This window comes from Salmo salar, chromosome 18, assembly GCF_965601325.2.
Source record: "Salmo salar chromosome 18, fSalSal1, whole genome shotgun sequence".
NCBI lineage: Eukaryota > Metazoa > Chordata > Actinopteri > Salmoniformes > Salmonidae > Salmo > Salmo salar.
In genome coordinates this window covers 71600445-71613792 of record NC_138308.1, presented here as the reverse complement: position 1 = coordinate 71613792, position 13348 = coordinate 71600445, and positions in this window count along the sequence as shown.

The window sequence follows — 13348 nt, the reverse complement described above, 5'->3', positions numbered from 1 at the left end:
AAATCTTGCTTGTCCTGGCTAGTTACTCTTAATAGTTAAGGCTCTGTAACAAGACTATTTTTACACCATCATATGGACCTGAACTGTGCTTGTCCCAAATATATTATTTTTCACATTGCTTCCATCATGGTTCCAGCAACTATGGTGGATGTGTAACCAGGCCAGCACAGTACTGCTCGGCTTGATCACAAAGGCACATTTCAAGCCATGACATTTTTGCTCAATTGGTATCAAGGGACCTAACATGTCCAAGGAACACATTCCCCACACCAGTACACCACTGCCACCAGCCTGTACCATTGACACCAGGCAGGATGGGGCCATGGACTCATGCTTACTCCAAATCATGACTACCATCAGCATGATGCAACAGGAACCAAGATTTGTCGGACCAGGCAACGTTTTTCCACTCCTCAATTGTCCAGTGTTGGTGATCGCGTGCCCACTGGAGCCGTTTCTTGGTTTTAGCTCACAGGAGTGGAACCCGGTGTGGTCGTCAACTGCAATAGCCCCTTCGTGACAAGGACTGACGACGTGTGTGTTCTGAGATGCTGTTCTACACACCTGTGTTGAACTGCGCAGTTATTTGCCTGTTTGTGGCCCGCCTGTTAGCTTGCACGATGCTTGCCATTCTCCTTCAACCTCTCAACGAGCTGTCGCACCATTCTCGGTAAACCCTAGACGCTGTCGTTCGTGAAAAGCCCAGGAGGCCAGCTGTTTCTAAGATACTACAACCGGCACACCAGGCACCGACGATCATACCACGCTCAAAGTCACTTAGGTCACTCGTTTTGCCCATTCTAACGTTCAATCAAACACTAACTGAATGCCTGTCTGCCTGCTTCATATAGCAAGTCACGACTATGTGACTCACTGCCTGTAGGAGCGAACAATTTTTTGTGAACGGGGTGGTGTACCAAATAAACTGGCAACCGAGTGTAGTTTTCACCGGTATTCTATCTAGATCAGTTTTTCTTAATCCTGGTCTTTGGTACCCAAAGGTGTGCAAATTATTTTTTGCCTGTTGATCTACACACCTGATTCCACTAATTGGACCTTTAATTAGTGTAATTGGGTGTGAAGTGCTAGTGCGAAAAAATGTGCGGGACCAGCAATAAGACTGATCTAGATGATTGACATCTGTATTGGAGTGGTTGTTGATTCGAGAGAAGCTGTGGTTATGGCACCATAGCTTGTTGTGACACGATCATAGGGCGTATTCATTACGCCGATTCTGTTGTAAAAACGTTTATTTAACGGAACGCGGAGGGACCTACCTGAATTTATTCAATAGAAACTCTTGTTTTATTTGCAAATGTTCTGTTTGGCAACTTGTTTGGACTAATGATTACATCCCATGTTGGGACAGTAGTTTAACCTGACCAGTTATAGCCATAGACAATAACTAGGGCACAACGTTTTTCCAGGTTAGGTCTCGGAAAAACTCCTGGCCCTAATCCCATGTAATTTGTTTCTCTTGAGCTCTTCATATGTTTTCGATAATACTCCCTGTGAGTCTTCTCCCTCCACCCTCCCATTCTGAATGCAGTCTGTGTACCCATATTCAAATTCCCATTTCCCTTAAATGACCTAACCATCACAATAGGTGAATTTATGTTCAGAAAGAGGGATGAGTGAGGAAGGTGCCTCCACATTTCAGTAGATCAAACGCTGCGCCCGCAGTTGGTTTGATTTTGTTCCTCTTGATAGGGTTTGTGATACTGAAATCTGTTTATGTTGGATACATTTTGTGGATTTCAACAGCTACTTGTCTGATTAAATGTATTCAAGTGTGAATATCCAAATAGGTACCCAGAACGAAGAAGTCTGAATCCCATCAGTTGAAGAATGGACAGGATTCAACATCTGTTATTATGGGGTGAGCTCAAGTACTGCTTTTGACAAATGTTTTAAAAGTGAACCTTGTAGGGTGTAAAGAAACAAGCAGTAAGTCAATTGTAGATAAGAGTACAATCTATGAAACAAATATTGTATTTGGCAGCTTAAAACACAAAGAATGATGCAAGAATGAGAGAACTGCTTCATTATTTTCTATTTCAAATTTCAAGTGACATTTATAAGGGATATTCTGTTTGGGAATAATGTATCCAAAACTTCCTTGAGAAGCTATCCGTCAGATGAAAATATAATGTAAAGACATCCCATAAATAAAACAGTCTGAGGTCCTGAGCGCTCTGGAGCAGGTTTTCATCAAGGATCTCTGTACTTCGCTCCGTTAATCTTTGCCTCGATCCTGACTAGTCTCCCAGTCCCTGTTGCAGAAAAATATCCCCACAGCATGGTGCTGCCACCACCAGGCTTCACCGTAGGGATGGAGCCAGGTTTCCACCAGACGTGACGCTTGGCATTCAGGCCAAAGAGTTCAATCTTGGTTTCATCAGACCAGAGAATCATATTTCTCATGGTCTGACCGTTCTTTTGGTGCCTCTTGTCAAACTCCAAGTGGGCTGTCACGTGCCTTTTACTGAGGAGTGGCTTCCATCTGGCCACTCTGCCATAAAGGCCTGATAGGTGGAGTGCTGCAGAGATGTTTGTTCTCCTGGAAGGTTCTCCCATCTCCACAGAAGAATGTTAGAGCTCTGTCACCTCCCTGACCAAGGCCCTTTGTCATTATGGGGTGTTGTGTGTAGATTGATGATGATATTTTATTTATTTAATCCATTTTAGAATAAGGCTGCAACGTAACAAAATGTGGAAAAATAGAAGGGGTCTAAATACTTTCTGAATGTACTGTATATGCCTCATCACAATTCTTTCTCTGAGTTCCTTGGACTTCATGGTATAGTTACTGCTCTGACATGCACTGTCAACTGTGGGACCTTATATACACTCACCGGCGAGTTTATGAGGCACACCCATCTAGTACCGGGTCGTTCCCCACTTGGCTTCCAGAACAGCCTGAATTCTTTAGGGCATGGATTCTACAAGGTGTCAGAAATGTTCCACAGGGATGTTGGTCCATGCTGACACAGTGGCATCCCGCAGTTGCTGCAGGTTGGACGGCGGTACATTCATGCTGCGAACAGTCCACCTCATCTCAAAGATCCTCTATTGGGTTTGGTCAGCAACAATGTTCAGATACACTGTGGCGTTCAATCGTTGCTCAATTTGTATCAAAGGACCTAACCTGTCCCAGAAAAAAACTCCTCACACCAGTACACCACTGCCACCAGCCTGTACCTTTGACACCAGGCAGGATGGGTCCATAGACTCATGCTGCTTACGCCAAATCCTGAGTCTGCCATCAGCATGACGTAACAGGACCAGGCAATATTTTTCACTCTTCAATTGTCCAGTGTTGGTGATCGCGTTCCCACTGGAGCCACTTCTTCTTGTTTTTAGCTGATAGGAGTGGAACCCGGTGTGGTCGTCTGCTGCAATAGGCCACCCGTGACAAGGATAGATGAGTTGTGCGTTCCGAGATGCCATTCGCCACACCCCTGTTGTACTGAGCTGTTATTTGTCTGTTTGTGGCCCGCCTGTTAGCTTGCATGATTCTCGCCATTCTCCTTCGACCTTTCATCAACAAGCTGTTTGCCCCCATAGGACTGCCACTGACTGGATGTTTTTTCTTTGTCGCACCATTCTCGGTAAACCTTAGACAATGTCTTGCGTGAAAAGCCCAGGAGGGTGGCCTTTTCTGAGATACTAGATCCGGGGTGCCTGGCACCGAAGATCATACCACGCTCAAAGTCGCTTAGGACACTTGTTTTGCCCATTCTAACGTTCAATGGAACGCCTCGATGCCTGTCTGCCTGCTTTATATAGCAAGCCACGGACACATGACTCACTGTCTGTAGGAGCAATTCATTTTTGTGAACTGGGTGGTGTACCTAATAAACTGGCCAGATGAGGGTAGACAGGTGTTACTTTCTAAATCATGTCCAAGCATTTGAACTGGCCACAGGTGGACTCCAATAAAGTTGTAGTGATATCTCGAGTATAATCAAAGGAAATTGGATACTTCTAAACTCAATTTGTAGACTCAGCAAAGTATTGTGTAGATGTCTGTATTTAATTTTCAATACATTTGCTAACATTTCTAAAAACATGTTTTCACTTTGTCATTATAGGGCATTCAGTGTAGATGGGTGAGAAATCCATTTAGTACATTTTCAGTTCTGACTGTAACAACAAAATGTGGATTAAGTCTAGGGGTATGAATACTTTCTAATGGCACTATATGCGTAGATGGTTATTATAATGGTATAACAATGTTAAGACATCGATATCAGTGAAGATGATGATTATGCTGACTACTGATCATTCATTCTCTCTCAGAGCCTGATGTGATCAAAAGCCTCAACGTCACCAAGGTCTCAGAAACAAACATCGCCCTGTCCTGGTCCGCTCCTGAGGGCAACCGTGACTTCTACTACATTCAGGTGAGGGGTCAACCTTATCTGAAAATGACCACACACACAGAGAGCGCCGTGGTCAAAGGCCTGATACCGGGGGGGTACTACACATTTGAGGTCAACGCCAAAGTGGAGGACGAGTCCATCGAGGGAGACCCACTGAACATCTCCTCCTACACCAGTAAGTTAGAACACTGATGTTTGTTTGTTGTTTTTCCTTTGCAAATGTTTGACTGGTTTTCCTAGAGGAAAGTTTCTATAGGGGAAACAGTAAATAAGACTTGCCACATCAATTTCATTCCATTGAGAAAGTGAATCCGACATGTAATTATAATTTAAAGGTTAGGATGCAACTGACCCCAAATCAGTTTCATAGATTCATATTTGTACATTACCAGTGCAATTTACACACACACTGATCTCTTTTTTTCCCCTTCAGAGCCAGGAAAGGTGTCACACTTAAAGGCGTCTGCTCCTACTACTGACTCTGTCTACCTCCAATGGGAGCAGCCTGCAGGGAATATCTCTGGGTTTAGAGTGGACGTCTTGCATGAAGAAAACGTCATTAACAAGTTTGTAGGCTACCATAGAACAGTAACAAGTACTGTATGTAGGCTATCATAGTTCAAACCAAACACATGCCATTTGACTATTTACTGCTAATGTTTTTATAAATCAAAAGACCCAGATGTTTTTTCCCCCTGTGGGATCATGGGAACAATCAGGAAATTGCCACTTTCAAAACAACTGGAATTATTTATTTTTCCAAGTTCCCAGTTGTCTTGAAACCACCAAATGCATGACCTGGGAATTCACATAGAAATGTAATGAATAGAACACACTCCATTCTCCAGCTATATGGAACAGAGAACAGTCTCTGATCTACAAGACAAGAGTGCGTGTGAACAGTATTGATGCAAGGCCATTGGTTGTTTATTTATAGGACGCTGATCAACATAAACCTGAAAGATACAAGTCTTAGGGTGATGAACCTGTCGGCAGGCGCCAAGCTCTGGCTGAGCGTGGTAGCACTGGTGCCCGACGCATTTGTGAAAGGAGAGCCCAGCACCGTGATGGCCTTCACCAGTGAGTTTGGACAGATGATAATGGTGTTGGGAGAAGTTGCCCCTAGACAACTAATGGTTGAGGTTAGGATTTGGGGAGGGTCAGCTGATCCTAGATCTATATCAAGGGGAAATGTTACCCAGAATAATGAGGCATTAGTTGATTGATTGGATGTTTGATTTGTTGATGGGTTGCTTGATTGGTATGTTGGATAGTATCTTTATGAATGATGTATAATAACTGTATATTATCGTAGGAATAGCCTAATACTTTCTTGCTACCATTATTATGCACTCAATTTGTTACTGTAATGTATTTTCCCTTGTCTCACATTAATCTCTACCTCCCCCTCCCCTCTTCCCTCTCACCCCCATAGGTCCAGGTGACGTTACTGACTTAGAGTTGGTCCCTGCTGCGCACACCATCAGTGTGACCTGGACAGCTCCTGGGGGCAACTACGAGACTTTCAGCGTTCAGCTCAATCTAACCGCCTTGGAACAGGAAGTCGGGAAAAAAGGAGCAAAACGCCAGTCCTCTCTCCTTCACGGGACTGAAGGCAGGAGCCGAATATACAGTGACAGTCACCACTCTGAATGGGTATCTCAAGAGCCAACCAAGGAACAAAACAGTTTTCACTCGTGAGTTATTAGTTTAACTCCCTTTCGCTCTCTCACTTTGAATAGATGAACACAGTCAGGTCCAAAATGATTGGCACCGTTGATAAAGATGAGCAAAAAATACTGTACAAATACTGAGCTATAATGTATGCTCAACATTTTGGGGAAATTATATTATTTCATACTATTTTTTGCTTTACAAGTAATATAGATTTTTTCTTTAAAAGATGGGGGTCAAAATTATTGCCACCTGTTTTCAATACCTCATCTTGTGAGGATAATGGCACTGAGCCTTTTTCTAAAATGTTTTATGAGATTGGAGAACATATTGGGAGGGATCTTAGACCATTCCTCCATACAGAAACCTTCCAGATCCTTGATATCCTTCGTATGTGCCTATGGACTGCCCTCTTCAATTCAAACCACAGTTTTTCAATGGGGTTCAAGTCCGGAGACTGAGATGGTCATTGCAAAATGTTGATTTTGTGGTCAATTAACAATTTCTTTGTGGATTTTAATGTGTGTATGGGGTTATTGTCTTGCTGGAAGAACCACCCCTGGCAGAGGCAACCAAATTTTGGGCTAAAATATCCTAGGACTGGGTAAGGTTCATGCCAATGAACTTAACAAGGCCCTTAGGACCAGTGGAAGCAAAATAGCCCCATAACATCAAAGATCCACCACCATATTACAGTAGGAATGTTTTTTTTCTTCTGCATATGCATCTTTCTTTCATCGCGAAACCAACCACTGGTGTGCGTGGCCAAAGAGCTCTATTTTCATGTCATCCAACAAATGTAAACGCTTGGAGTTTGTTAAATGCCATTGGCACTTGGATTGGAACTGGTGCTATGGTCAGATGACATGAAAATAGAGTTCCCTCGACCATGCACACAGTGGTGGGTTTTGCGTCGAAAGAAAGATGCATGTGCAGAAAAGAACCCCATTCCTATTTTAAAATGTGGTAGTGGATCTCTGATGTTATGGAGATATTTTGCTTCCACTGGCCTTCGGGCCCTTGTTAGCAGACGCTCCTATCCAGGACCTAAGTGTATATACTGGTAGAATAAAAAAGCCAAGGGGATAGAAATTTTGACTTTTTAATGTTGACGTTTAGTCAATATTTTTCTCACCCATGTGCACATAGTTCCTGTCCCACCGGAACCAGCCAAAATCGACTCCTTCAGTGAGAGTCATGTCACCCTGTCATGGGGAGCCCCCAAGGCATCCCAAGGCGTAGAACTGACATACCTGGTCAAATACACCACTGAATTCTGGAATTTGACAAAGAATGAGACTGTGAAGAATGCCACCACCTATATATTTAATGGGTTGTATGCTGGGACCAACTACGACTTCGAAGTACGAGTGAAGGCGGGAACCCAGGAAAGCTGTCCGGTCATAGTATCACAGATGACAAGTAAATTATTTACCATGTCAGACATATTTACATTTTTCTGAAACAATATCTTGTTTACAAATGTAATAATAATAGTGACTATGTTTGTCTTTGTTTTTTGCTAATAATCACTCCCTTACATCTCTATATTGCCCTTTCTCTCCTCTCTCTGTCTCTCTTCCTGCCTGCCTGTCTGTCTCTGCCAGTTGCTAAGGAGAGGGTTCTGACTATTACCATGAAGTGTTCCTCCAGCGAACCCCTCTACTGTAAGGACATCCGCACACGGACAGAGGTCATGTCAAAGGTGAGGTCATCATCAACAAATACTCCAATCACATGGCATTCATCACCACACCTTTTAATCGCATTACGTATGTACATTGTAGTCATTTTTTAGCAGACTCTCCTATCCAGAGCCACTTACAATGAATTGGTGGGACAACCACATACTGTATCAGGATCATTGCAAGAACAATCTTTGATTTAAAAAAATAATAATCAGCAACAGGGATGCTAGTTAGAGTAAATAGAAAAAAAGTTACCGAAGTTCAGTGTCATATGTTTTCCCCATCACATACACAATACAAAGACTATACAGAGTAAATCAAATGGAATGTTTTCCTATAACACACTGAATACAAAACTGAGTCTGTCCATATTTCTATTACAGTTGCATGAGCATTTCCGCAAGGAGTTCTACAAGAAGAGAGATATTGTGTTCTGGGAACTGGACTGGACAGAGGCATAATATCTCACACAAGCTTGACCAAATACTACTACTTTCACTGTATCATTTCAAATCCTAAGTGCTGGATTACAGACCCAAAACAAAAAAACTACTGTCCCAATACTTTGGGACCTCACTGTATGTGTGTTGAATTCCTTGTCTTAGCCATCCTTGTCTTGCTTGTTTTCAAGATGTCATGTTTTTCTTTTGGAAATACATTTTAGTAACATATTGTCTCTTACCAATTGTCAAATGAATCAATGAAAATGTACTTCATCTGACTGTGGTGTGAATAAAACTACATTATGTAATCAAGTATTTTCTAGTAAGTCTCTGTGCATCTCAATCAAGAAGGCACCTGATGTTGAAGATGATTGGTTTTTCGATTCAAACATTTTTGCTTGTTTGAACGCTATACTGTTTCTTTTTTTTTACAACTTGGTCGGCCATGTTACGTGGGGTAGTGGATAACTATTGGACTATTTGTAGCAAATAGCAATCGATAACTACTGTATTGAACGATGCAATGTCAAACGTGTAATTAATTGGTGCTCGAACCGGAAATGTAGCAATGTAGGATTTTGCTCCATTCCAGTAGTTAAACACAAGTGAAAACTAAGTGCTTAGTGAGCGGAGACGATGCCTGTGGCTGTCCAACATTTCCATTCTCTGAAACCAACCACGAAGCACAGCAGTTGTTCAAAGTAACTAGATAGCTAGGGAGCTAAATGGCTTCTCATATCTGTGAAAACCAAGGCTATCTAATGAGTTATCTTGTTGACCTCAGAATTGAAGCAAGATATGAGTACTACTAGCTAGCTAGTTAAAGGGACATTCCACTCCAAAATCTACCGTTGTCAGATTATGTTTTAGACCTATGTCAAGATCCACATCCCATACCATCAATTCCAAATGAATGGAATTGGACATTTCCGAACAATCTCTCTTTGAAGATGTGTTGCAACTCCCCTGTTGCGAGAAGTCCTCCACTATAGCCTACAAAAGCATATCCTTTCACCAGTAATTATGACACTCTTTTGTTTGCAGGATGAGCAAAGATGAAAGACGTGTTTTATCATCACAATTTCCTAAAACTAGAAACATTATGAGCCAGTTTCCTGGATACAGCATAAGCCTTTTCCTAGTCTAAAAAACATTCTCAATGGAGAAACTCTATTTAAATAGCTTTTTTAGTCCTGGTCAGGACTAATCTGTGTCCGGGAAACCGTCCCTTAGTGTATAATCACCATGCACAGTTATTCTCTCATTTCTTCATTGCATAGAATACTTGTGCCCTATACCAAAACCAACCCCTACCCCATGGCACTTATACCTTGTCCCCTGTGTCTTCTCCATAGGTTTCCTAGGAACATAGAGCGACGGTTCCAGTGGTGTTCTGCCCCCATCTGACAAAGTCCTGACCAGCAGTGGATCCCTAGCACCAAACGTTTGCTCTGCAGCAAGCACTTCACCCACAACATGTTTGACCTCACGGGCCAGATGGTCAGATTGAGGGACCACACCGTACCCTCAGTCTTCAACTTCCGCCAGAGGAGGAAGGTAGGTATACAATCCAAAAACATCCCCATGACACTAAACACTAGACAGTACACAAACAATATAGCCTAGAGACACTTTCCTACCACAATGTAGTCCCTAGTCCATAGGGTAGAGTGGGATAAGTTGAGCCTTTTTTTAACATTCAGCATCATTCCATTAATGGAATTATACTATTCTTTCTAACAAAGATATCTACATATATTTCAGGATGTTGTGTATCCCTGGATATACTCGAAATTCATGAAAACATTGCCGTTTTGAAAATATAGCTTGCTCCCGGAAATGGGGTAAGTTGAGCCGCAGGACACACAAATGTATATACTGAATGAAATATTACAACTACCTTTTTAAAACCACGTCCATCTTTATTTCCCAAACACTATTTGGGCCAGTCATTATGTCATTTAAGCTTCTTTTAAAACAGGCTTAACACCTAACAAACACTTTACAGTTTTTAACACATATCCCAGCGATAATGCCTTGCATTACGCCTAGGAAGAAAACACTTTAATTTGCTCATCTTGCCATTGGCTCTATTAGCCCACACAGCCTCAAGGATGCACTTTCATTCTATGTTTAGGACTTCATATTGAAGCTTATATAGACCCCAACGCACCTATAGAACAATCTTAAAGCTGCAATATGTAACTTTTTGGGTGACAAAATGTACATAGAAATGTGAGTTATAGATCTGTCGTTCTCATTAAAAGCGAGTTTAAGAAGCGATGGATCTGTTCTATGGTGTTATTTCAATGCTTCCCGTTCTTTCGGTTTGGTACACCAGCTTCAAATAGCTGAAAATACAATATTTTAGGTTATGGAAAATATATTTCACAGCGGTTTAGATGGTACAATGATTCTCTACACTATACTTGCTTGTTAGGGGAACTATTATAATTTGAGTAACTAGGAATTGGTGGAGCGATTTCAGCATAGTGCACCTTGAAATTATCTACATTGGTTTAGAATTTTAATTTTCATTGTATTTTTACCTAACTTGCTTACGACTTTTCCATGTGGTTTCTTCCTTCACGGACTTCATGAAATGATGACCTCTTCCTAAATATTTTGTAAAATTATACATTTTGTGTATGGTTTCCCAGAAACAAGGGTGGCTCAACTTACCCCACTCTCCCCTAATCAACCCCTAGTCCCTACCTCTAGAGCAGGGTTTCCCAACCTCGGTCCTGGGGCCCCCTTGGGTGTTTGTCTTGGTGTTTGCCTAAGCACTACACAGCTGATTCAAATAAACAACTCATAATCAAGCTTTGATTATTTGAATCAGCTCTGTAGTGCTAGGGCAAAAAACTAAATGTGCACCCAGGTGGGGCCCCAAGACCCAGTTTGGGAAACCCTGCTTTAGACAGTAGACACTTTTGGCTAATACATATGAAAAAGACGGCAGTGCTTTAAAAATACTTTTTCATAACCGAATTTGTTCAATAGGGTTTGTCAAATGGTAATAAAAAAACTCTGGTGCATATATTTGTGTCCGCCCTGCCTCATAGAAAAAGAGAATGGGAGAGGAGGAGAAGGGAGTGCAGGTAAAGAAGAAGAAACCAAAGAAAGTCTGGAGACCAAATAGGCAAGAGAGGGAAGGGAGGATAGCGAAGAAGAAGTGTACAGTGTAATTACAAATTATGACCGATTTGTCCATTTGGACAATATACAGTAGCAATGTACACCAGGGGTTCTTAAACTTTTTCAGCCTGGGATCCAAATTAGGAATTCGGTGTTTTCCTGGGACCCAAGCTTAGGAAAATATGTAACTATACGTAAATATCGGTACATTTCATTGACCTTATGCCCCCCAAAAAATGCAATATAGACAAAAACAAATAACAATGAAATACCCATAAATATCTATTCATGTTTATTTTTCCCCATTAAAAACACTCTTACATATCTGTCTAGGTTGGAACTGTTGCTGTTAAAATACACTGCTCAAAAAAATAAAGGGAACACTAAAATAACACATCCTAGATCTGAATGAATGAAATAATCTTATTAAATACTTTTTTCTTTACATAGTTGAATGTGCTGTCAACAAAATCACACAAAAATAATCAATGGAAATCCAATTTATCAACCCATGGAGGTCTGGATTTGGAGTCACACTCAAAATTAAAGTGGAAAACCATACTACAGGCTGATCCAACTTTGATGTAATGTCCTTAAAACAAGTCAAAATGAGGCTCAGTAGTGTGTGTGGCCTCCACGTGCCTGTATGACCTCCCTACAACGCCTGGGCATGCTCCTGATGAGGTAGCGGATGGTCTCCTGAGGGATCTCCTCCCAGACCTGGACTAAAGCATCCGCCAACTCCTGGACAGTCTGTGGTGCAACGTGGCGTTGGTGGATGGAGCGAGACATGATGTCCCAGATGTGCTCAATTGGATTCGGGTCTGGGGAACGGGCGGGCCAGTCCATAGCATCAATGCCTTCCTCTTGCAGGAACTGCTGACACACTCCAGCCACATGAGGTCTAGCATTGTCTTGCATTAGGAGGAACCCAGGGCCAAACGCACCAGCATATGGTCTCACAAGGGGTCTGAGGATCTCATCTCGGTACCCAATGGCAGTCAGGCTACCTCTGACGAGCACATGGAGGGCTGTGCGGCCCCCCAAAGAAATGCCACCCCACACCATGACTGACCCATCGCCAAACCGGTCATGCTGGAGGATGTTGCAGGCAGCAGAACGTTCTCCACGGCGTCTCCAGACTCTGTCACGTCTGTCACATGTGCTCAGTGTGAACCTGCTTTCATCTGTGAAGAGCACAGGGCGCCAGTGGCGAATTTGCCAATCTTGGTGTTCTCTGGCAAATGCCAAATGTCCTGCACGGTGTTGGGCTGTAAGCACAATCCCCACCTGTGGACGTCGGGCCCTCATACCACCCTCATGGAGTCTGTTTCTGACCGTTTGAGCAGACACATGCACATTTGTGGCCTGCTGGAGGTCATTTTGCAGGGCTCTGGCAGTGCTCCTCCTGCTCCTCCTTGCACAAAGGCGGAGGTAGCGGTCCTGCTGCTGGGTTGTTGCCCTCCTACGGCCTCCTCTACGTCTCCTGATGTACTGACCTGTCTCCTGGTAGTGCCTCCATGCTCTGGACACTACGCTGACAAACACAGCAAACCTTCTTGCCACAGCTCGCATTGATGTGCCATCCTGGATGAGATGCACTACCTGAGCCACTTGTGTGGATTGTAGACTCCGTCTCATGCTACCACTAGAGTGAAAGCACCGCCAGCATTCAAAAGTGACCAAAACATCAGCCAGGAAGCATAGGAACTGAGAAGTGGTCTGTGGTTACCACCTGCAGAACCACTCCTTTATTGGGGGTGTCTTGCTAATTGCCTATAATTTCCACTAGTTGTCTATTCCATTTGCACAACAGCATGTGAAATTTATTGTCAATCAGTGTTGCTTCCTAAGTGGGCAGTTTGATTTCACAGAAGTGTGATTGACTTGGAGTTACATTGTGTTGTTTAAGTGTTCCCTTTATTTTTTTGAGCAGTATACAATAAATAATTTCATTCTGAACTGGAATAAATTGATTGATCACATCACACAGATGAATAACAGAACACACACACACTCA